The 22,369-nt window shown below is 49.1% G+C and overlaps 1 protein-coding gene and 1 long non-coding RNA gene across 9 annotated transcripts in view; one reads left to right on the top strand and one right to left on the bottom strand.

The window, feature by feature from the left end:
* The window catches only part of Adcy3 (adenylate cyclase 3), a 76,424-nt gene that overhangs the window by 42,853 nt on the left and 11,202 nt on the right, over positions 1-22,369 (bottom strand). The window lies entirely within an intron of this gene.
* LOC119086471 lies at positions 1,088-20,641 on the top strand. Its single transcript, XR_005089756.1, has 2 exons — positions 1,088-1,524; positions 20,407-20,641. It is a non-coding gene; the product is annotated as an uncharacterized LOC119086471 (long non-coding RNA).

The following is a 22,369-nucleotide window of genomic DNA, read 5'->3' as shown; positions in this document are numbered from 1 at the left end:
AGATACCCTTCTGCTCCCTCTCTAGCAGCAAGGCTCTCCATGACATACACACACACACACACACACACACACACACACACACACACACACCCCGCCGCCACTCTTCCATTATTCTCTCGATATTCTTTGCTATTCTCGCTTCTCTTGCAGATACCCCTGGCCACGCCCTCTCTCTTTTTCTCTCTGCTCTGGACTCTTCTGGACGCCTCTGGATGTCCTCTCTCTTATCTACAATCACAACCTTCCCCCCTCAAAGCATGGAGCAGCCATTTTGGTGGTTTCTGTACTGTGCCCTCACTTACGGGCTGCATACTTTTAAGCCCAAAGACATCCGTCTGAAGATGTCCCACAATTCCAAACACAGCAGGAGTCCCTGTCTCCTAAGGTGTGAAACTCGAAGGTTGCCTCTTTCCTATCTACAATGGAGCAGTGTCTTGCTTAGGGAAAATGGGTATGTCCCCCCAAAACACGCTTGGGGAAAAAGTAACGTCCACTCTGACAGTGAGTCAGCACTAAGCTGGCCAGGATGTAACCCAGGAGTAAAACACTTGCTTGGCACACGGCATCATGCTCGATCTGGCTTCCATCCCTAGCTAGCATAAGAGCACAAAGCCACACCCTACCCCACCCTCCGAACTCAAAAAAAAAAGTTTTCTTGATTCTGAAGTTACTCTATGGAAATTTCTTCTTTAAAAGAAAAAAAAAGTCTAATGATTTGAAAAACAATGACTAGCCAGGGTGGTGCCACAACACGCTTTACAATTCTAGCACTTTGGAGGTGGAGCCAGCCTGGGCTACATGAGACCCTGTCTCAAAAAAAAAAAAAAAAAAAGCAAGCAAGCAAGCTGAGAGGCCAGCAAGGCGGCTCAGTCAGTGAAGGCACTCACTACACACACACACACACACACACACACACACACACACACACACACACACACACACACATATACAGACACACAAAAATCAACACATTTTTTTTTAATTAAGCCAAAATAAAAACAATGAATGTGTGAACAAGTCTCCCAAGTGGGTAAGGGCCCAGAGCGGAGCTGCACCCAGCCCACCAGCCTGAGGAAGTGTTTACAGCACAGGCCTGAGAGAAGTCCCTCGAGGAGCCAAGGAGCCGTTCCACTTAGAAGTCTATGCATTAAGATGTCTTAAACTTTTCTAACAGCCCTCAGGGAAGTGGGCTGCTCTAAGAGGGCTTTAAAATAGAAGCTGCCCCCGGGAGGTGGGCTGCTGGGTCTCTTGCCTAGGCCAGTCCCGCCTTAGACGCTCACTGCAGCCTGAAGATTCCAGAACACGCTGGTGTTGGTGTGGGTCGCCCTGGAGACAGACGATGCTCGGTTGCTGGGGTTAGACTGCTCTGGAGCCTCTCTTCGTTAAGACGTACTTGGATGTTATGGAAAAAAGTCTCTAAGCAGCTGCAGGGCAGCAGGGAGCAGAGGAGATGGTACCCCACAAGGCAGTCAGTCTCCTCTAGCCCAAGGAGTACCATCCAGACCTGTGGCTACGCCGTGTGCTGTAAGTGGGGTTCCCAGCTCTGGGGAAGCCTTGCCTCCGACCCTTGGAGAGACATTCATAGTGGCTTCTGTCAGCCAGGTTCCTACTTCAATGTCCCATCCTCCTCCTAGAGACCTTGCCCATCATACCGAGTGGCTCTGCAGGACATTTTCCTGTCCCCATGTACCACTCCCTCTTTTTCTATCTTTTTTATTATTTATTGTTTGCTGGTTTGATTTTTGAGACAGGATTTCTCTGTGTATCCCTGGTTGTCCTGGAACTCACTATGTAGACCAGGCTGGCCTCGAACTCACAGAGATCCACCTGCCTCTGCCTCCTAATGTTAGGGAATTAAGGCTATTCCACTACTGCCTCTTCTTTCATCCTTTCTCATTGGTCTGTTTCCTAAGACAGCTCCTCCAGGGCGGAGGTACGTTGGCTGTTTCTGACTTTTTCCCCAGAATGACTGGGAAGTCGTCCAAAGGGCAGTGGACAGACAATGAGGCCTAGGAAGAGATGGCTTGCTCTTGAGCTGGCAGGCTAGGGAGCCTGGAGCAAAAAACTAGACCTCTCTCACACCTGGCTCCTCATCCTCACCACGATCCTGAAGACCAGGCTAGAACATGTCAAGCTGGACATGGTGGCCCACACCTTTAATCCCAGCACTGGGGAGGCAAAGGCAGGCAGATCACTGAGTTCAGGGTCAGCCTGGTTTACAGAGTGCATTCCAAGACAGCCAGGCCTATACAGAGAAACCTTGTCTCAGATAGATAGATAGATAGATAGATAGATAGATAGATAGATAGATAGATAGATAGATAGATAGATAAAAAAAGGTTTCAGAGAGATTAACTCAACACCACCTCACACAGGGCTCAGTGTATGTTCTTATGACATTTTCCTTCTTTGCTTCCAGCAGAGAGCCGGTGGCAACATAGAGCTAATAACAAGGAAGGAATATTTCAGAACTCCCATGTGCCTCCTCTCCTCTTTTCTACAAGCCCTAACACCATGGGGCAGGAGCCCATTTGGTAGAAGATCTGATCTGAAACCAGAGAGATGGGGTTTCAGAAACCATGGTCTTGGCCATGTTGAAACTGCAACCTGGTCTTCCTCCCTGAGCCCGGGTCTCTTCCCTATATTTCAGTCTCTTCTGCTAACTAAGATGAGGAGGTCCTCCAGGCTGGGTGAGGACTAGAATTTCCCAGGAGCTCAGGACAGGCATCCAAGGAGGTGGTATGGAGAGGCATAAAGCCTGTAGACAGTGACTGACTATGTGTGGCCTTAGGCAAAGTCCCAGAACTGTGGTGCCAACAATGGCCTGGGGTCTTTCTTAAGCACTGCCATCCTGAACACAACACAGAGCTCAAGCATGCTTACCCTCCCCATCTGGGTACCTCAAGTTTCTGCAAAGGGGACTTCCAGAAGCTTCCTGTATTGTTATGATCTTGAGCATGCCTCTAGAGAAAGACAATGTCTTTTCAAAACTAAAAGGACTCCGAGATGGGAAAGCCATCCAACTTGACATTTGCTCAAGGTCCCTCGTGGCCTGCTGCACTGCCAGAGCAGCTACTACCCAACTCCCAGAGGCACCACTGTGAGGCTCTGACGTAATGACTTCCCCCAGAGACTCAAAACATGGAGGCCGTGACCTTCAGGCTCTTCTGTCTTTGGCCTGGCTAGTCCCACATGTTCCTCTACCCCAGCCACAATGGGTTGTGTCCCCTACAAGCTGCGCCAGTGGGTGTGGTGCATGCCTTTAATCCCAGCACTCAGGAGGCAGAGGCAGGAGGATCTCAGTGAGTCCGTGGCCAGCCTGGTCTAGAGAGTCAGTTCCAGGACAGCCAGGGCTACAAAGAAAAACAAAGAGGATAAAGACTGCAGGACTCTGTGGCACTAATAAGAACCCCACTTATCCCAGCCCTCCTCCTGCCTGTCAGGGTCTACACAGGAGGACTCTAAATTTAGCTTTGTTAAGAGCTAGCACACTTCCCCTTTGCCCTGCAGAGAATGGAACTTGTTGGTATTATGTCAAGACCAAGACCAGCTCCAACATGCCTCCCTGTTCCCGAAAACGGAATTCATTCACTCATTCATTCATGCTCATGAACTCACAAAAGAATATTAGTGACACTTGCTTGAGTATCGAGATTAGTAGCTCGATAACTGTGCTCACAAAGAAGGCCCCAGTCTTGAGGGTGAGCAAACCAGAGAAGGCCATCTGGTCTACCTCCTTGCTTTTCCTGCAGATATGAAGCATTGATGTTGAACATCTTACACTAACCCAGGGGTTGGTCATTCAAATATGGACTGGCAGGGTAGTGGTGGTGGCGGCGGCGGCGGCAGTGGCGGCGGCGGCAGCGGTGGTGGCACACACCTTTAGTCCCAGCACTTGGGAGGCAGAGGCAGGCTGATCTCTGTGAGTTTGAGGCCAGCCTGGGCTACAGAGTGAGTTCCAGGACAGGACAGTCTCCGAAGCTACACAGAGAAACCCTGTCTTGAAAATAACAAAAAAAAAAAAAAGGTCAAATATGGACTAAGTTTTAGGGTAACTAGTGAGTCCCTAAAACTGGAGAGAAAGTTGCCATTGTGCAATTTTGCAGAGCACAAATCCATTGCTTTTATCAGATTCTCAAAAAGACCTATTACCCCAGATAGTTAAGAAGCACAAAACCAGTGAAAAGCTGCCCTCTGTTCTTGTGGCTTCAGCAAAGAGACAGCCAACAGCTGGCCAGGGCGCTTCCTGTCCTTTCCTTGATAGAACCTCATTATTTAGTCACCTTGGTCTCTTTCTCCGAGCCAATAATTCCAAGCCCACTTGCAGAGTCTATTTTAGACTGTTCTAATCATGTTTGCCTTCAGGCCTTTCTTTTAAGAGCGGTCAATTTAAACCTATTGAGCTTTTCCAGTGGGGGGCAGGTCCCACGCAGGGGCCTAGAGATGAAAGACCTCAGGGGGGCTCCGATCTCCTGAGGGTAAAGATGCTGCAGGAAACAGGAGAGATGGAGGCTGAGGAGAGGAGGAAAGTCAGCGAGGGGCCAGCAAGGGAGAGGCTGTGGCTAGACTCATAAAAAAATGCTTTCTTACACACGGCGAAAACATGGTACTTCATACAATACATCTTCATATATGGATTCTGGGTGGTAAGGAATCCCACTTTATTCTTAACCGATAACCAATACTAAACGAAAGAAAGGCAGAGATAAACCATGTATGAGAGAAGTCTCAATAATAGGGTTCCACACTTCCCACTCGGGTTTCCTTCTCCTTCCTCTTCTTCTTTTTGGTTTTGTTGTTTTTGTTTTGCTGTTTTGGTTTTTGAGAGACGGGGTTTCTCTGTATAGCCCTGGCTAGCCTCTCAAACTCAGAGACCCTCCTGCCTCTGCCTCCCAAGTACTAGGATAAAAAGTGTGCGCCCACCACCGCCTGGCTTCTGGTTTTCTACTAAGCAATGCCAACTGTATTTATAACACAGATCCCTCATCGCATTCTCGCCGACTCGGAAGGAACCTGGGAAGTGTTCCAGGCTTAGAGGGATATGAGCTGGGAAAATGCTTGACAAAAAGGCCTGAGGACCTGAGTTCAAAGCAGAACTCAGGTAAAATGCCAGGCATGGTGATGCCGCTTAGAATCCCAGCCCTGGGGAGGATACAGGTGGACAGGGGCTGGCTGGCCCACCAGGAGAGAGAGGAATGTAGTCTAGAGACAAAAGGAAATGTCTAAACTCCAAAAATACCATCCTCAGAAGAGGTCAGCCTGTCAAAATCTGAAGGGAGTGGCCCATGACTCCACAGGCCTGGAAGCCTTCTCCCCTTGTAACTGAACCCCAACAGAGAAAGCTGTAGGGCTCTAAGGGGCGCTACCTCGGAGTTCAGAGGGACTCACATCTTGGCTGTGACACATTCTGCCCGCTCAGCCACAAAGAGCAGCAGCATCCACCCTCCTGAGCATCCTTTCTTCCTTGGGACCTGATTCATTCCTACTTCCTCCATTGGGGCTCGGTAGCCAGCCCTTCCCCCACAGCCTCTCACCGTGCTCCTGAGGACATCTGGGATTATGTTTTCCAGTGCCTGCTTCTGACTCAGTCCCGAGTCCGCATTTTTCTTTGCCTTTTCTTTCCTTGGGTCTTTTGACACGGACTCCCAGCCTGGCTTCAAACTCACTACGCAGCCGACCAGGATACCCCTTCCTCACCCTCCTGTCTCCACCTCCTGAGCATCCAGATTACAGGGGTGCACTAGTCCACTGGCTTCTGTGCGACGCTGGAGAGCACCCCCAGAGCCTTGGGCACATGAGGCGAGCAACCTACCAACTGCTCTTTTTCTAGGTCAGTTTCTGGGGCCAACACATCACCATCCTGAGGAAACCTGCTTAAGAACCTGGCTCCAAGCCAGGTGAGGCGTGGTGGTGCGTGCCTTTAATCCCAGCACTCGGGAGGCAGAGGCAAGAGGATCTCTGAGTTCAAGGCCAGTCTAGTTTACAAAGTGAGCTCCAGGACAGCCAGGGCTGTTACACAGAGAAACTGTCTCAGAAACACACACACACACACACACACACACACACACACACACACACACACACGAACTCCAGGGCCAAGTGTGGTAGCACACACCTGTAACCCCAGTTACTAGAGAGCCTGGGGCAGCAGGATTGAAAGTTCAAGGCCAGGCTACATTGTGAAACCCCATCTTAAAACCTCAAGAAAGGGGGCTGGAGAGATGGCTCAGAGGTTAAGAGCCCTGGCTCCTCTTCCAGAGGTCCTGGGTTCAATTCCCAGCAACCACATGGTGGCTCACAAGCACCTGTAATGAGATCTGGTGCCCTCTTCTGGCCTACATTATCGCCTCTCTCTGGAACAAAGGCCTTGTACAACTTGCTGGTACATTACACTAAAGCCTTGGAACAGATGCTCTAGGCTGCCCCATGTCCACTCATTAGCTGTCCTTTTCTAGCAATAACATGGTGGTACCTCCTACCACCGTTTCCTCTCTGCCCAGCTTCTTCACACATCCAAAGCTGTCCCTTGGGATATCCATCAGTTCGCGCTGTCTCTTGTATGTAATTCAGTTCCCAGGTTTAAATCCAGATGTTACATCTCCTCGCTCAATCATGGACCAATCTTCTAAAGGCATTAGCTATCTCAGTCACGCAACAAAGACACACATCACCTGTCCGGCCTTCCATCCTCCAGCCTCCACTGTCTTGAGTTAGGGCCACCTGCAGCAGATCCCAGCTTGGCTACGTCTTAGCACCATGTGGGGAAACACCTCCAAACAGTGAAATCAAAAAATCCAGATACTGTATTGTTAAGATGCCACCCAGGTGCATGGTGCAAGGTGCATGGCAGGATAGAAAACACTCCTTAAAACCAATGTAAATACCCAAGTGTTCAGGGCCACAGCGTCCTCACCCAGTGCCAATCTGAGATCCCATTTCTGTCAACTGAAGAATGAAAACACAGCTCTAAGTGACCACCCCACCTCACTAGACACAGCACCCACCACAACCAAGCCTCAGTGAACTCTGCCTGAGCGCCTGAGCTGGTGTGGCTCGCTCCCCTGCCTCACTGAGGCTGCTTAATGCCCTTGCAGTGAGTGTGCCATTCATACCACCTGGTCTTGCCCGGTCAGGGTCTCCAGGTCTCTGTTTCCCCTCCTGGCAACACGTATGCCAAAGCTTTTCCTGCAGCAAGGCTTGGAAAACACCGGTGTCTCTGGCTCCTCTCCAGTCCTGCTGGTCCACATCTGATTTCACACATATTAATCCTCCAAAATTACCTTTTCCCAAGTATCACCTGTGGTAGTTTGAATAAGAATGCCTGCCCCCCAACCATAGACTCATATTTGAGTGGTTAGTCATCAGGGAGTCACACTACTTGAGAAGGATTAGGAGGGCTGGCCTTTGGTTAAGTGGGTGTGGCCGTGGAAGAAGTGTTTCACTGGGGGGTTGGCTTTAAGGTTTCAAAAGCCCCAGCCACAGCCTAGGGAGGCTCTCTTCCTGCTGCCTGTGGATCTTGATGTAGAACTCTTGGCTACATCTCCATCATCATGTCCGCCTGCAGGCCACTATGTACCCCACCATGGTGACAATGAACTAAACCTCTGACACTGTAAGCCAGCCCCAGTGAAATGCTTTTCTTTATACGAGTTCCTGGGGTCATGGTGTCTCTCCATAGTAATGGAACCCTGACTAAGACACCACCCCCAGCTCAGAGCATCCCAATAGTTGCCCCACTCACCAAAAGTCCTAAGTCTTTGTCCTGACATGCAAGGTCCTACAGACTTTGGGCTCTATGATTTCTGCCTAAATATCTTAATTCCCCCATGTATACTGTCTGCCTGAGCTGAGCTTCCCGTGCCCTGCTCCCTGCCAGAACCCTTAACATGTTAACATCCATACTCCAAGATCTCTCAATCTTTTCCACCAAGCTATCTGGGGAGGCCGCCTCTCATCTCACTTCATAACACACGTGGAGGCTGAGATCTGTTCCATAAAGCCCGTGTTTGCCTTCTGTCTGAACTGTCTATTCTTCTGTCATTCCAGTAGATTTCTCTCTCTCTCTCTCTCTCTCTCTCTCTCTCTCTCTCTCTCTCTCTCTCTCTCTCTCTCTCTCTCTCGCTTTGCTTTGTTTTTTGTTTTTTTGAGACAGGGTTTCTCTGTGTAGCTTTACACCTGTCCTGGAACTCACTCTGTAGACCAGGTATAGATCCACCTGGCTCTGCCTCCCGAGTGCTGGGATTAAAGGCATGCACCACCACCACCCGCTTGAGTAGATATCTCGTTGAAGTGTCTGTCCTTCACAGTTAGCTCACTAAGGCCGGGGACCTCTGCCCAGTTCTGTCTTCCCAGTGCTGGGCAAACATCTGACACAGCCAATGGGTGGATGGATGATTAATGGGAGCAGGAGTTAAAGAGGGAACGGTATGCTAGCCCTGTGATTATAAAATATCCTGCAAATATTAGGTCTCAAGAAATCCCTTTTCCCAAAGTCTGGCATTTAAACAAAAGCCACCGTCCCCTCGGGGACTTAAGATAGTTCCTACTTGCTAAAAGGAGTCATCCTCCTTATCTCTGGCAAAAGGGACACACGGCTCCTCCACATGTCTTCCATTAGCCTATGCCTGTGGTGCCTATCTACTTATCAACGTCCTTGCTCACTTCTAGGCGACCTCAGTCCTTACTCACAAGTACCTGTTACGGAGTCATGCTGGCTGACATGCCCCTCCTCCTAGCCTAAACCTCTCCAGCCCCCCACCCCACCCCCAGCTCCCCTTCCCTTCCCCCAGCTTCTCTTTTCTCCTACCTATATAACCTCAGCCATTTTCCTACAAGCTCCCTTGGCCCCTGGTTCCTCTCTGGGCCTCTTGGTCCTCGGCTTCACTCTGAGCCCCCCCACCTCCCCCCTCTTCCATTTCTCTCTTCTTCTCATGGCCTGGTTCAGTTGGGACCCTTCCAGATGCCTCTGGCTCTTTTCCCCCTCCTATCACCAAAAAAAACGTTCTTCAACTATACCTAGAATCAGCCACGTCCTCATTTTCCACTCAGAAGACACACGTCTCACCCAACGTGAGACACACTTCACTGACATGTAGTTAGAGACCTTAGAATTGAGGGTAAAACTAAGGAAGTTCTACAGATCCTTGTGTGAAGACAGGTCAACATACATGTACATGATTGATATTTGGGTGGTTTTTAATAAAGATTGCTATTGTAGGAATAACAGTTATTAATTTTTCTTATAAAGAGGCTGCTGGTGAGGTGGCCCAGTGGGTAAGCATACTTGCTACCAAGCCTGACCCCTGACCCCTAGAACACGCACGAAGGGAGCAGAGAAGTGACCCTCGCCAGCCCTCTGCGCATACACTACGGCACACAGGCCCACACATGTGTCTAAACAAAAATTATCAGACGATTCGTGGTTAAAAGCACGCACTGCTCTTGTAGAGGACCCAAGTTTGGTTCTCAACATCCATGTTGGGCGGCTCACAACCACATACAACTCCAGCTCCAGGGGGATACCCAATGCCCCTGGCTTCCAAGGGCACCTGCACTCACATGTACATACAACATACCAACACTCAGGTACACATATGCAGACACATAGTCTAGAAATTATATATATATATATTTTTTTTTTTTAAAGAGGAGCAGACTTAGGTATATCCCCAAAGAATCATCATCATCATCATCATCATCATTCTGATGAGCCCTCCTCTAGGGTGGAAATGAGGGTGTGGCCAGCTGGCAAAGCAGCCGCCATTGATGCCTCCTGGTTCCCTGGGGTTGCTATACATGGCCTAGAGCATCGAGGCTCCGTCACCATCAGTACGACAATGACGATGGTCCCTCACCAACAGCACTGTGTGGCTTAGTCTCTAACCACTTTTCTCCTCTCTGATTTTTTTTCCACCTACCCATGAGCCTCCATTGTTCCTGCCCCGCCCACACCAACGACCGCACTGTAGGATTTTTCTCGGCTTGGGAATTCACACAGGGACCTTCTGAAGATTTCTAAAACCAGGCTTTTGAATCTCCCAGGGTTCCCGATATTCTAAAAATACGTTCTTTTGAGAAATGTCTAATGTGTGTACTTAGTGATGTGACCACATAGAAAATGTAACCATCATGCTCCAGAAAGTGTTGGCTCCTGTCCGTAGGCAGGAGAAAAATTTAGCCACAGCAACAGCATCATCCCACAGCCAGAACTCCTGGAGGTACCACACGGCCCAGCATCCATCCCTTCTGGACCCCAGTTGGGACCATGTAACCCTACAATGAGGAGCTTGGCTCCAAACTCAGGCTGGGGGAAGAATCCCAGCCCCACCACCCGCTGGCTGTGGCCCTCAGTCACCACCCTTTAAGCCTGCTCCCTCCTGTGCGAAACATGAACAACCACGGAACCCACTTCGGAGCAAGGCCATCAGAGCTCATCACCAGGCTGTGCCTACAGCACACAGCATAGGACTGTGCTGGACGCAAAGTCCACCAGCCACCAGTATATTATACACCAATTCCCAAGATGGTTACTGGGCCCACCTAGCATTTCCCAGTGTGCCTATTTCCTTGAGTCCGCCAGCGTCATCCCCTCACCTAAAGCGGTTCCTGGCAATGGTTTCCAAACCACAGGTGCTATGATCTAGCTCAGCAGCACACGAGACCTAAGCATCCTTGGACAGCTGTGCCTACCGCCAGTCCCGCAGGGGAACCGCTGTACTCAAGTGTGGCCTTACTGAGGCCACTACCTACTTATTCGTTTACTTATTTGTGTATTTATAATTTTACATACATCTATTAGTGTGTGTGCGTGCATGGGTGAAGAAATTAACCTACAGGAGTCTCTTCTTCCACTATGTGGGTCCCAGGGATCACCACCGAGCCATCTCATTGACCTTATTTATGTGTGTCTGGTTTTTTTTTTTCCTTTGGGTTGTTGTTGTTTTGGGTTTTTTTGTTTGTTTTTGGTTTTTCGAGACAGGGTTTCTCTGTGTAGCTTTGCGCCTTTCCTGGATCTCACTTTGTAGACCAGGCTGACCTCGAACTCACAGAGATCCACCTGGCTCTGCCTCCCAAGTGCTGGGACTAAAGGCGTGCGCCACCACCGCCCGGCCATTGTTTTGGTTTTTGAGGGAGGGTCTCATGTAGCCCAGGCTGGTCTTAAACTTCTGATCGTCCCCCTTCACCTCTCAAGAACTGGGATTATGGGTATACACCTCCACGGCTTGTCTTGATTCATTTAAATGAGGTTCTGTGGCCTTAGCCTTGACTAAGACTGACTTGACTAATGCCTCGGGTTCTTCTCCCAAAGAGTCTCAACTGTTCTCTGGCCCCATCCGTCTCCCCTGATCGACAGCCTTGTGGGCACAATTACAACTCTACAGGTACCCACTATGCACTGGCTGGGTGTCAAGACTTCCCAACCCCAGACCTGGGAGCCTGCCTCTGTCCCTGAGCCCATCTTACACCAGGAAGCCTCATGACAGGGCCATCAGCTACTGGAGCCACATGCCCATGTCACAGCGCACCGTGGCTGCCTGATGGGTACAGACACGGATTAACCATCAGACCATTCCTCCCCAAGTCTTTCTCTTGCCGACAACAGGAGGCAGTGGGATGCCGAGGAATGAGTGAGAGGTGGTTTCTGAGCCAAACTCCCCCCCACTCCCTAAAGTGCCCTCCAGCTCCTTTCAACTTCCTCACACGAAGAACAGGGAGGGAGGAGCCAGAGCCACAGATGTCTAGATGCTGACATCTTAACTCGGACACTAGGAATCACTCCAAGTTACTGTCTCTATTTGGGAGTGGGAAGGTGTTTTATTTTTTATGTGGATACGGATTATTCTAACAGGGTTTTTGAAGAAACTTCTCTTCCCCCATTGACTTCCCATGCACTTTCATTGCAGATGAGCTGAGCATGTAAGTGTGGAGTGATTTCTGGACCTTCTCCAAAGTCCTTGATATAAGTGTTTATATTCAGGAAGTACTGTCTTCATTAATATAACTTTATATTAATCTTGAAAGGAAGAATCGTATGTCCTTTAGAAAATGTTTTGGCTTTTCTAATCCGTGTATCCATACACATCATAATCATCTTACTGATTTCTATGAAAATGTTTAATGGATTTGGACCGAATTCAATCTGCAACTTGGAAAAGTGATGTGTTGCCAATAGGAATTATTCTTCTGCGTCTTCTCACCATTACATCCCTTTCCTTCAGCAACATTTGAGCTTTTTATTTGTTTGTTTTTTGTTTTGTTTTTGTTTTTGTTTTTTCAAGACAAGGTTTCTCTGTGTATCAGTCCTGGTTGACCTGGAACTTGCTCTCTAGATCAAGCTGGCCTCGAACTCAGAGATCCACCTGCCTCTGCTTTCTGAATGCTGGGAATAAAGGTGTGTGCCGCCGCCACCACCACCACCACCACCACCCGACCAGATTTTTTTTTTTTTTTTTTTTTTGGTTTTTCGAGACAGGGTTTCTCTGTGTAGCTTTGCGCCTTTCCTGGAACTCACTTTGTAGACCAGGCTAGCTTCGAACTCACAGAGATCCGCCTGCCTCTGCCTCCCGAGTGCTGGGATTAAAGGCGTGCGCCACCACCGCCCGGCTCCGATTTTTTTTTTTTTAACTGTTTCTTAGCTGTTTTTCCTCAGGGAAAGGGAGCTGCATTCACACTCTGCCCCTCTGTGGGCGCCAGAGTCCTGGGTAAACCATTTGATCTGGCTGAGCTTGCACCCTGCATCTTTACAACGAAGGGGAGAGGAACATGGGGCGTCTAAGTAACTGGCTGGACCAGCAGCCTCCAGAGCTAGACCTGCCATTGCCAGTGCTGTGCTCTTGGCCAAGCTGCGTAAGTCTCTCCGTCCTCAGCTCCGTCTCTAAGCCCTGAGGTCGAACAGCGACAGTGTGAGGATGGCGACAGTGTCAGATCTCCAAGGGTTATGGTAAAGACCGTGCAATGCCAAGGAATAAAGGGCTTCTTGTAAGCCAGACACCCTCACTCAAATGCCAGCATTATCATCGTGATCATTTTATGTTTATTTATAACTTGTGACTCTACATTTTTTTTTTCCGAGACAGGGTTTCTCTCTGTGTAGTTTTGGTGGCTGTCCTGGAACTCACTCTGTAGCCCAGGCTGGCCTCAAACTCACAGAGATCCGCCTGCCTCTGCCTCCCGAGTGCTGGGATTAAAGGCGTGCGCCCCGCAGCTCCCCGGCCACAAATGTATTTCTCCTGGAGGGAACTACACTGCATTTTGTTTGAGAGGACTTACAGAGAGGAAAGACAGGGCTTCTCCAGCTGCCAAAGGGGATTGTGGTCTATTGCTGCCACATCCTGGAGAACTGGCCTCAGAAGTGGGAGAACGGGGGTCTCTGCAACCCCCGCTGAGCTCTCTAGAGAGCAGAACCAGAGAAGGGACTTCCCCGAGGTCAGGCAGACAGTGTCAGAAGTCCCAATCTAATCCCTTCTATCCGTCCGGGAGCTGAAGACTATTGCAGGGTGCCAGCCTGTACGGTGGGGCAGGGGCCTGGGACAGGTTCAGGATTCGGAATGCTGTGCATGTGTCAGGGCCTGTTCATGAGAGCCCCGTGGCTCTCTCATGGGGGAGCCATGGCGGAGACAGGAAGGGAGGGGCGTTAGCCTGCAAGTCCTTACTGCGTTGAAGAGTAAACTTTGCTCTTGTACACTTCGTACTATAAATTACGTCACTTCCCTGGGGAGGAGGCTCAGGTCGTAGCAGGCCAGGGTCCTTTCTCCAGAGAGTTGGGAGGGGAGGAGAAATTTTGTTTTTATTCTTTATACCCTTGCCTAGGTTGAATTAGTTTCTTACTACAAGTATGTGCATACTATAGAAGAAAATAAGCATTCCTATGACTAACAGGGAGTCCAATGCTCAAAGTAGCTACCCTTGAAGGATAATATTATGGGTAATATTTTTCCATCTTGTATAGTATTTTCCAGGCTTTCCATATTTTCTCTATACCAGACTGAATCACACAAAATAAGTCTGCAGCTTTGACAGATTGAAAGTGATTGGCTATTGATAGTTTCATTGTAAGCCAATCTAATAATCTGATATTTAACCAATTATTTAGAGAGTGATTTTACTGTACCAAGCCAGTCTTCAGACAACAACCAAACTTCTCTTTTAGAGGCAAGGTCTCATGGAGTCCAGGCTGGATTCCAGCTCACTATATCGCTGAGGATAGCCTTGAACTTCTGCCTCCACTTCCTGATTACAGGCATGCACTGCCACATCCAGTTTCTATGGTGCTGAGGATTGAACCGGTGGCCTCACACTAGGCAAGCACTCTTCTAACTGAGCTGCATCCCCAGCCACAAGAAACTTTAAAGTCGTACTAGGACGCAGGGCCTCCCGTGCGGGCAGGGACTCAGCTCTCCATGTTGCCGGCAGCAAGAAGCTTGTGCGAGCCTGTATCCAGAGGCACCCGGGTTTGACAGAAGGAAAAGATCCGTAAGCAAACAGAAAAATCAATGCCCATCACAAGGCATACACATGAAATTACACGTTCTAAATTTAACACCAGCCACAGCGTCTAAGAGAAGAGGGGAGCTGAAAAGGGGACGCGTGAGGCACCAAATCATCCGACCTTTGTTGTCCCCACAGGAAGATGGGGGACAGAGAAGCCACAGCCTCGGCAGAGGCAAGCGGCTCACAGAACCTTCTCTGCAGATAATCATCCCTCCGTGTGAGCCTGCCGTGCAGGAGTGGGAAGCATCCCTCACCTTAAATCTATCACTCTAGGATTGACAGAGGCAGGAAGAGATATTTAAATCAAGTGGGAAATGCAGGTGCGCCCAAGTCCTGAGACAGCAGGGACCAGGCTAGGGGCAAAGCTCCCAGGCCACAACGGGCTTCCAAACGCCGGGTGGGCTGACTAGGAGACCAGGGCAGAGCAAGATGGCTGACTTCAGCGCTAGGCCGAAAACAAGAGGCAGGCTCGTGCTAGTGCTACTTCCTGCGGGTCATCTACAACAGGAACCGGAAGTGCTACCTCCTGCGGGTCATCTACGACAGGAACCGGAACTGTGAGGGAAGAGAAGAGGGTTCGGTAAAAAGGGGCAGGAACCCAGGCCGCTGCTGAAGTAGCAGTATGCCAGACAGATGGATCAAGATGGGCCACCCCCACACGACCTCGTCATGAGTCCACAGGCGCCTCTCTAGAATGCACGCGTTGGCTTTAGCTCCGACTCTTCCAATGTTGCCTAAGAGTCAGTTCTGTTCAGTAGCAAATCTATACATGCAAGTTGTTGAGGGCATTATATTTTTATAATAAAATAGAACCTAAGCAGGCAAAATACAAAAGATGGTTGTTATTTCTAAGGATTTTAGAAACGTTCAATAACTATGGATAGCTGGAAGAAAATGCTAGTGAATTGGAGGTGAACAATAACCATAAAAATTTACTATCACAAATATCTAAGGAGGTTTCTCTACCCTGATTATTTCCAAATGATTTAATTCTTTAAAAAACATTTTTAAACCAGATGGTGGTGGTGCACAGCTTTAAACCCAGCACTTGGAAGGCAGAGGCAGGTGGATCTCTGTGAGTTTGAGACCAGCCTGATCTATATATCAAGTTCCAGGACAGCCAAGGATACACAGAGAGACCCTGTTCTAAAAAAAAATAAATTTTTTTAGATTCATCATTTTATGCGTATGAGTGTTTTGCCTGCATGTATGTCTGTGCATCCCATGCATGCCTAGTGCCCTGAGAGGCCAGAAGAGGGCATCAGATCTCCTGGGACTGCAGTCGCCCACTGCTGAGTGCTGTCATTTGGGTGCTGGGAATTGAACTCTGGTCCTCTGTAAGAACACATGTTCTTAAACAACTGAGCCAACTCTGCAGCCCTAAGTGACTTAATTGGACGGAAATTAGGAATTAGAGGTAACCCATCCTAGATGCAAAAGACAGTCACACAACCAGCTACAGTAGAGGACTGAGCTGCTCTAGTCGAAAAATGTGAAATGCCCAAAACCTGAAACCTTTTGAGTCACCCACGATACCACGAAGAGAAAAATGTCACACCGTGTGACCTTTTTCTATGCAAAAATTAGTTAAGATATTGGATAAAACTAAAGCACCTTCCTGCTAGAGCTCACTCAGTGACTGAAGTGTTACAATCGGGGATGTAAATTCAGATTCCGAGCACACATGGCCAGAACTCGGGGTGTGGGGGGCACAGCAGGACACGTGTGGTGATGGAAGAGTTCTCTGTATGTTTTTTTTTTTTAATTGGAAGATAGTCACTTAACATCTCACAGCTGCCAGCTCCCAGCAGAGTGTACAGATACACCATACTCAGGGCTGGAAAAAAGAGTCGGGGAAGCCAACCGTGGTGGCACAAGTCTGCAGCTGAGCCTGGCAGAGACAGGGATTGTTGGAGACAAAGGTGGCTCACTGGCTGGCCACTCTGGCCAAATCGTTGAGTTCTGGGTTCAGCGAGAGACCCTATCCAAAAACTAACACACACAGTGATTGAAGAAGACATCTTGATGTCAACACCTCTGGCCTCCACACACACACTCGTGTGTGTGTGTGTGTGTGTGTGTGTGTGTGTGTGTGTACACAAATACTTTTTTTTTAATGTCTCTTGGTTTTTACCGCCTTTTCATCAAATGCACTGAGCCTTAGACTGCAGCCATTTTAAGTGTACACTCTGACAGATGTTGACAGCTGTGGGATGCCGTGGGACTATGTTCCCAATAAAAGCACACACCAAACTCTGCCGTGGCCACGAGAGTTCCACTGTGCCCCCACGCAGTCAACTTCCCCAGCCCACGTTCCACAGAGGTACCACGGCTCCCATCACACCACACTGACAATATCCATTGTCACCTACGTTTATCTTGGTATTGCCTTTTTTAAAAATATGGTGCCACATGCTCCGACACAGAGCTATGTAACCACTACCTCAGCAATTCAAAATTTCACAGTCATCAAGTTACGCATCCTCGGGGAATTAGCCTTTCGGGATGCATTTTAATCTACAAAACTTGGCCTTGAGGCCAGACACACCTTGATTGGCTGTGAGCGTGGGCACTGTGTTCCCCGTCACTGTCCACCTCCACTTCCTTGGCTATAAAATGCCACGGACAAGGACAAGCACCTCACAGAGGTAGGAGGAGGATGAATGGACACACTCTAGGGAGACCATACTTTAACGGCTTATGTAAGTAGGAGTCCGAGCTGGGCACGGTGGCGCGCACATTTAATCCCAGCACTTGAGAGGCAGGGGCAGGTGGGATTCTCTGCGTCTGAGGCCAGCCTGGTTCACATGGTAACCGTGATTCCGGAGTGGTTTGGCATCTTCAGAGATGCAGGCTGTGAGGAAGGCCAGCGAGTCCCAAGACATACACGAAGCAAAGACCAGTGATAAGCTTCCTGAGTGGTGCGTTACAGTTCCCAGGGAGGCGGGAGGATGGTCGAGCACGGAGAACCGGAGCGAGGCCATGAGAACCCATGGGAACCCATGGGAATGTTCCCCGGCCTGCATGCTCAAGGATGCTCTCCGTATGCAGCCAGACCACTTTCATTTTACATCGACCCGAGACCTTCGCTAGGCCTCCTCCTGTTCCCCTGCTCTAAAGCAAGGTGAAGAGAGTAGGAGAGCACTGCCATAATAAAGTGTGGAGGATGTGGGGGTCCTGCATCAGAAATCCGTTATCCTCTGTCCCCTAGCACAGCTCTGCCAGAAAGAGCCTCCTCGCTCTGGCAACCACAACAAAAAAGGTGGCTGCCTTCAAAGTGTCTCTCCTTGGCCTCCTAGGCCCCCCTCCTGTTTGCTGAGGGTTTCCCCTCCATGGTTAGAGGCAATCCTCAGAAGCCACGGCTAGCAAACAAAGCCGCGGTCACTCCAGCTAGAGTTTGGTTTTTTCTTAATTGGGCAATGTTCAATAATGGTGAAGCTGCCTCTTCTGAGGGTGCTTTGTTATTGTTGTTGGTATCCTTTTGTTTATACTTTTGTGTGAGTGGGGTGAATGCATATGGGGGCGGTGTACACACCCGCGCACACAGAGGCCAGAGGAGGATGACAGGTGGCCTACTTTGTCACAAGCCACCTTATTCCCTTGAGGCGGAGTCTCTAATGGAACCTAGAGCTAGGCGGGAGGCCAGCAAGCCCAGCATCCTTCCCGCCTTCCCCCTCCTCACAGAGCTGGTGTTACAGTCCTAGTCAAGACCATGCCTAGGGGCTGGAGAGATGGCTCAGAGGTTAAGAGCACTGGCTGTTCTTCCAGAGGTCCTGAGTTCAATTCCCAGCAACCACATGGTGGCTCACAACCATCTGTAATGAGATCTGGCGCCCTCTTCTGGCCTGAAGGGATACATGCAGGCAGAGCACTGTGTACATAATAAATAAATCTTAAATAAATAAATAAATAAATAAATAAATAAATAAATAATAAATAAAGACCATGCCTAGTCTGGTGTGTGTGCTGGGATTTGAACTCAGATCCTCTTGCTTGCACAGCAGATAGTCTTGCCTGCTGGGCAACCTCTCCAGCCCTGCTGTTCTTTGGTGTTTTGTTTTTGTTATTGTTTGTTTTGCATTTATTTGTATTTTACGTACATTGGTGTTTCACCTGTATGTGTGTCTGTGTGAGGGTGTCAGATCCTCTGGAACTGGAGTTACAGACAGTTGTAAGCTGCCATGTGGGCGCTGGGAATTGAACCTGGATCCTCTGGAAGAGCAGACGGTGCTCTTAACCGCTGAGCCATCTCTCCAGCCCCGTTTATTTGTTTTTTAAAGACCATTCAGAATCAGGTATAAGCACTGAACATCTGTAATCTCAGCACTCAGGAAGTGGAAGAAGAAAGACCATAAATTCAAGGTCATCCTTGGCTACATCCTTAAAGCCACTTCAAGGCCAGCCTGGGCCACAAGAGACCTGGTCTCAAAACAAAATAGACTGAGATAGCTGGAAAAGGTAAATATGGATATTTACTAAACAGGGAATGAGAATCCAGTCCCACAGCTGGGGACTGAGACAGACTGGCAGGGAACAAGGCCCCCCAGGGAACAAGGCCCCGCAGGGAGGTACCGCCTCCACCCCACTGCCTTCCAAGAGGGTCCCCCTACCAGGACCAGGTTGGCAGCTGCTATAGTTTCCATATAGTTTCATTCCTTCAAATTCATGTTGAAACCTTAACTTCTGATTCCAAATATTATGATGGAGACAGGTGCTGGGTGAGTAGGCTGGTTGGTTGGTTCTGTGTTTTTTTGTTGTTGTTGTTTTGTTTTGTTTTTTTGTTTTTTTGAGACAGGGTTTCTCTGTGTAGTTTTGCGCCTTTCCTGGAACTCCCTCTGTAGACCAGGCTGGCCTCCAACTCACAGAGACCCGCCTGCCTCTGCCTCCTGAGTGCTGGGATTAAAGGCGTGCGCCACCACTGTTCGGCCGGTTCTGTTTTTTTGTTTGTTTTTGTTTGTTTGTTTGTTTATTTGTCCACTTGACACAAGCCAGGGTCATCTGGGAAGAAAGAACAAGGGAGGAAACGCTTCCATCAGATTGGCCTGTGGTCCAGTCTGGGGGGCATTTTTTTGATTAATGATGCGGGAGAGCCCAGCATACCAGTGAATGGCGCCACCCCCGGGGCAGGTGGTCCTGGGTTACAGAAGAAAACCAGCTGAACCCAGCAAGCCCTGGGGCCCAAGCCAGTGAGCAGCCCTTCCCAGACAGACTTCTCCTGCCTCCAAGTTCCTGCCCGGAATAAAATCTTTCCTTCCCAGATGGCTTTTAACCGTGGTGTTTACCACAGCAGTAGAAACCTAACTAGAATAGTATGGCTTTTAAAACGTAACCAGGTCCTTAAGAAGTCAACGCTTTCTTGTGGGATTCGGTTGGTTCTCTCAGGAGCAGATTATGATAAACTTGGGTTAGTTTTTTTTTTTTCTCAGTGTCTGGCTTTCTGGCAAGAGTTGAAGCCACACAAGGGCCTCACCAGAAGTTGATCAGACACCATGTTCTTAAACTTCCCAGTCTCTAGGCTCCCGAGCTATTAATACCTCTGTTTTTTCATAAATGACCAGAGCTTAGATGTTTTGTTATAGGAATGGAAAACAGACTCAGACAGTTACCAAGCCAATCTGCCAGTCGTTTAGGAACTTGGCCTGGCTCTCTTGGGTTAAAGTCAGGCCTCAAAGACAAGCCAGGGGCCCACCTAGAGCCAGTCACGAAGCTGCCAGCACTGGCTGCCACAGTCTGACTCAGCTGGCTCTGCACTGGGTATCTCGAGAACCAATCTTGCAGTGACATGTCACCAGCAAACCACAGACCCAGAGATCTTGACGTTCAAGTCCAATCTACTTCGCCCGGGGTTTTGAACAGAGGTAAAGGGGGGTGAGATGGGACCTTCTCAAATGTGCCCTTTCCGTCTCTATTTTACAGGAAAGTGTTCTTCGGAAGGGGAAGGAGAGAAATGTTTCACTTCTAATTAAAATGCCTTCCTTAGGAACCACGAGGAGAAAAGAAAAAGCTGAAAATGTGATCCAAAGGAGGAAAAGGTATCAAGACAGAAAATGGCCAGGAGGGGAAGAAAAGAGAAGCAACAGATGGCAGCTGGAATATATAAATCACAATCACGAGAAAAAAGTAGGAATGATCAATAAAATTAATGAGCAAACACGGGCCCTATGGTCATATTCTGCTATATTACTCAGAAGTTTATAGATCAAAACATTTTTTAATAATTCTTCTGGAGGAGGAGAAGTGATTAGAAAAAGAAGGAATAAACTTGGCCTGATTCATTTATAGATCAAAGGTGAAACATGGCTACCAGGACTAAATGGAACAGAGAAATGATTTAGCCAGGCGTGGTGGCACAAGCCTGTAACCTCAGCCCTCAAGTGTTTGAGGCAGGAGATTGATGGGTTGGAGGCCAGCTTGGGCTAAGATCAAGGGAGGAAGGGAGGGAGGGAGGGAGAGGGAGGGAGGGAGCAGGCATCTATATAATGCTCTGCAGTTTATAAGGTGTACTATATCATCATCCCCTGCCTCCACCAGGCGACAGAGTATCACCCCATCCTTGTTTGTCAAGGTACAGAATGCTAACAGACATGAATGGTTGTCACAGGCCACTGTGTGGGTTGGGACCCTTGCCACTGAGGACTCTACACAATGGCCGCTTCCCAGAACTGGGTCCTAAGCCCTGCCCTCTTCTGATCCTACCCTCTCTCCCTTCTCGTCCCACTCTTTTGGGGCCCCTTCAATGTTTGGCGATTACAACTTGACGTCTGAAGGTCTCACTGCACGGTCTGCAGAAGGTATCCAGTAACTACCCACGGACTAATCTGATTAGATAATCCACAGAGGCACATCACACTAAGTTCATCGTGCTGGGAGGCCCCGCTGGCATCCTCCTTGGCTTGCTCCAACAGGCTCCTGGGCTGCCTTGAATTTCCTGGAGCCCACCAGCATGATCCATGTACATGCAAACCAGATCCCGTCCACCCCCGGCTTGAATTCCTTCAGTACCATTCCATCATCGGAAGAATAAAGCCTTTGCTTAGTGGGCATGTCGCTCCCATGGATGAAGCCCCAGCAACATGTAAACCAGGCATGGTGGTGCATGCTGGGAATTTCAGCACTTGGGAGGCAGAGGCAGGAAGAGAAGCTTGGTTATCCTCAGTTACACAGAGAAGTCGAGGCTCGCAAGCCTGGGTTACGTGAAAACTTGTCTCCAAGCAAAAATTTTTAAAGTAAAAACAGGGTGGAGGCTCAGTGGTATAGGACCTCCCCAGAATGGGCAAGGCCCTGGACTCCTATCCCAGAACTAGAGAGACAGAGACTAAAGTCCTTCCACTGCCTGGCTATGCTCCTCTCTCTCCAGTTCCCACCACCCAGTCATGTTCTTGGAACACGGTGATTGATCCTCATCAGCCCCAAGCAATTGTGAACCTCTTATGGCTGTTTCCAATGCTCCACCTGGAAAACTCCTATTGATCCTTCAGGACCCGACTCAAAAGTGGCTCAGAAGCTTCTTCCTGGGTCTCCCTAGACAGGTAGGTCCCCTTCTGCAGACGGGATCTGTTCCACAGCCTCTGGGCTCTGTGAGCACAGGCCACAGGACCGCCCATTGTATACTCCCCGCCTCCGACATAATGTTTGGTAAGCAGCAAAAGGAATGGAAATTTTTCCCCTCGGACAGGAAGAACAAGGCACCGAGATAGCCACTGTTCCAACTCTGCCCAGGGGATCTTCTGAGCGATCTTATGCAAGCCACTTGTGCCCGAAGACTGGATTAAAACTAGGCCAGGAGAATGTCCATGACTCATTTTCCAAACTCCTAAAATCACCGCCTTTGTTGCTGCTTTTTGCTTGTACCAGGAAAGATATTTGTCGCCAAGTAGCC

This window comes from Peromyscus leucopus, chromosome 22 (assembly GCF_004664715.2).
Source record: "Peromyscus leucopus breed LL Stock chromosome 22, UCI_PerLeu_2.1, whole genome shotgun sequence".
In the NCBI taxonomy this organism is placed as follows: domain Eukaryota; kingdom Metazoa; phylum Chordata; class Mammalia; order Rodentia; family Cricetidae; genus Peromyscus; species Peromyscus leucopus.
This window is presented reverse-complemented; position numbering and strand designations above follow the sequence as displayed.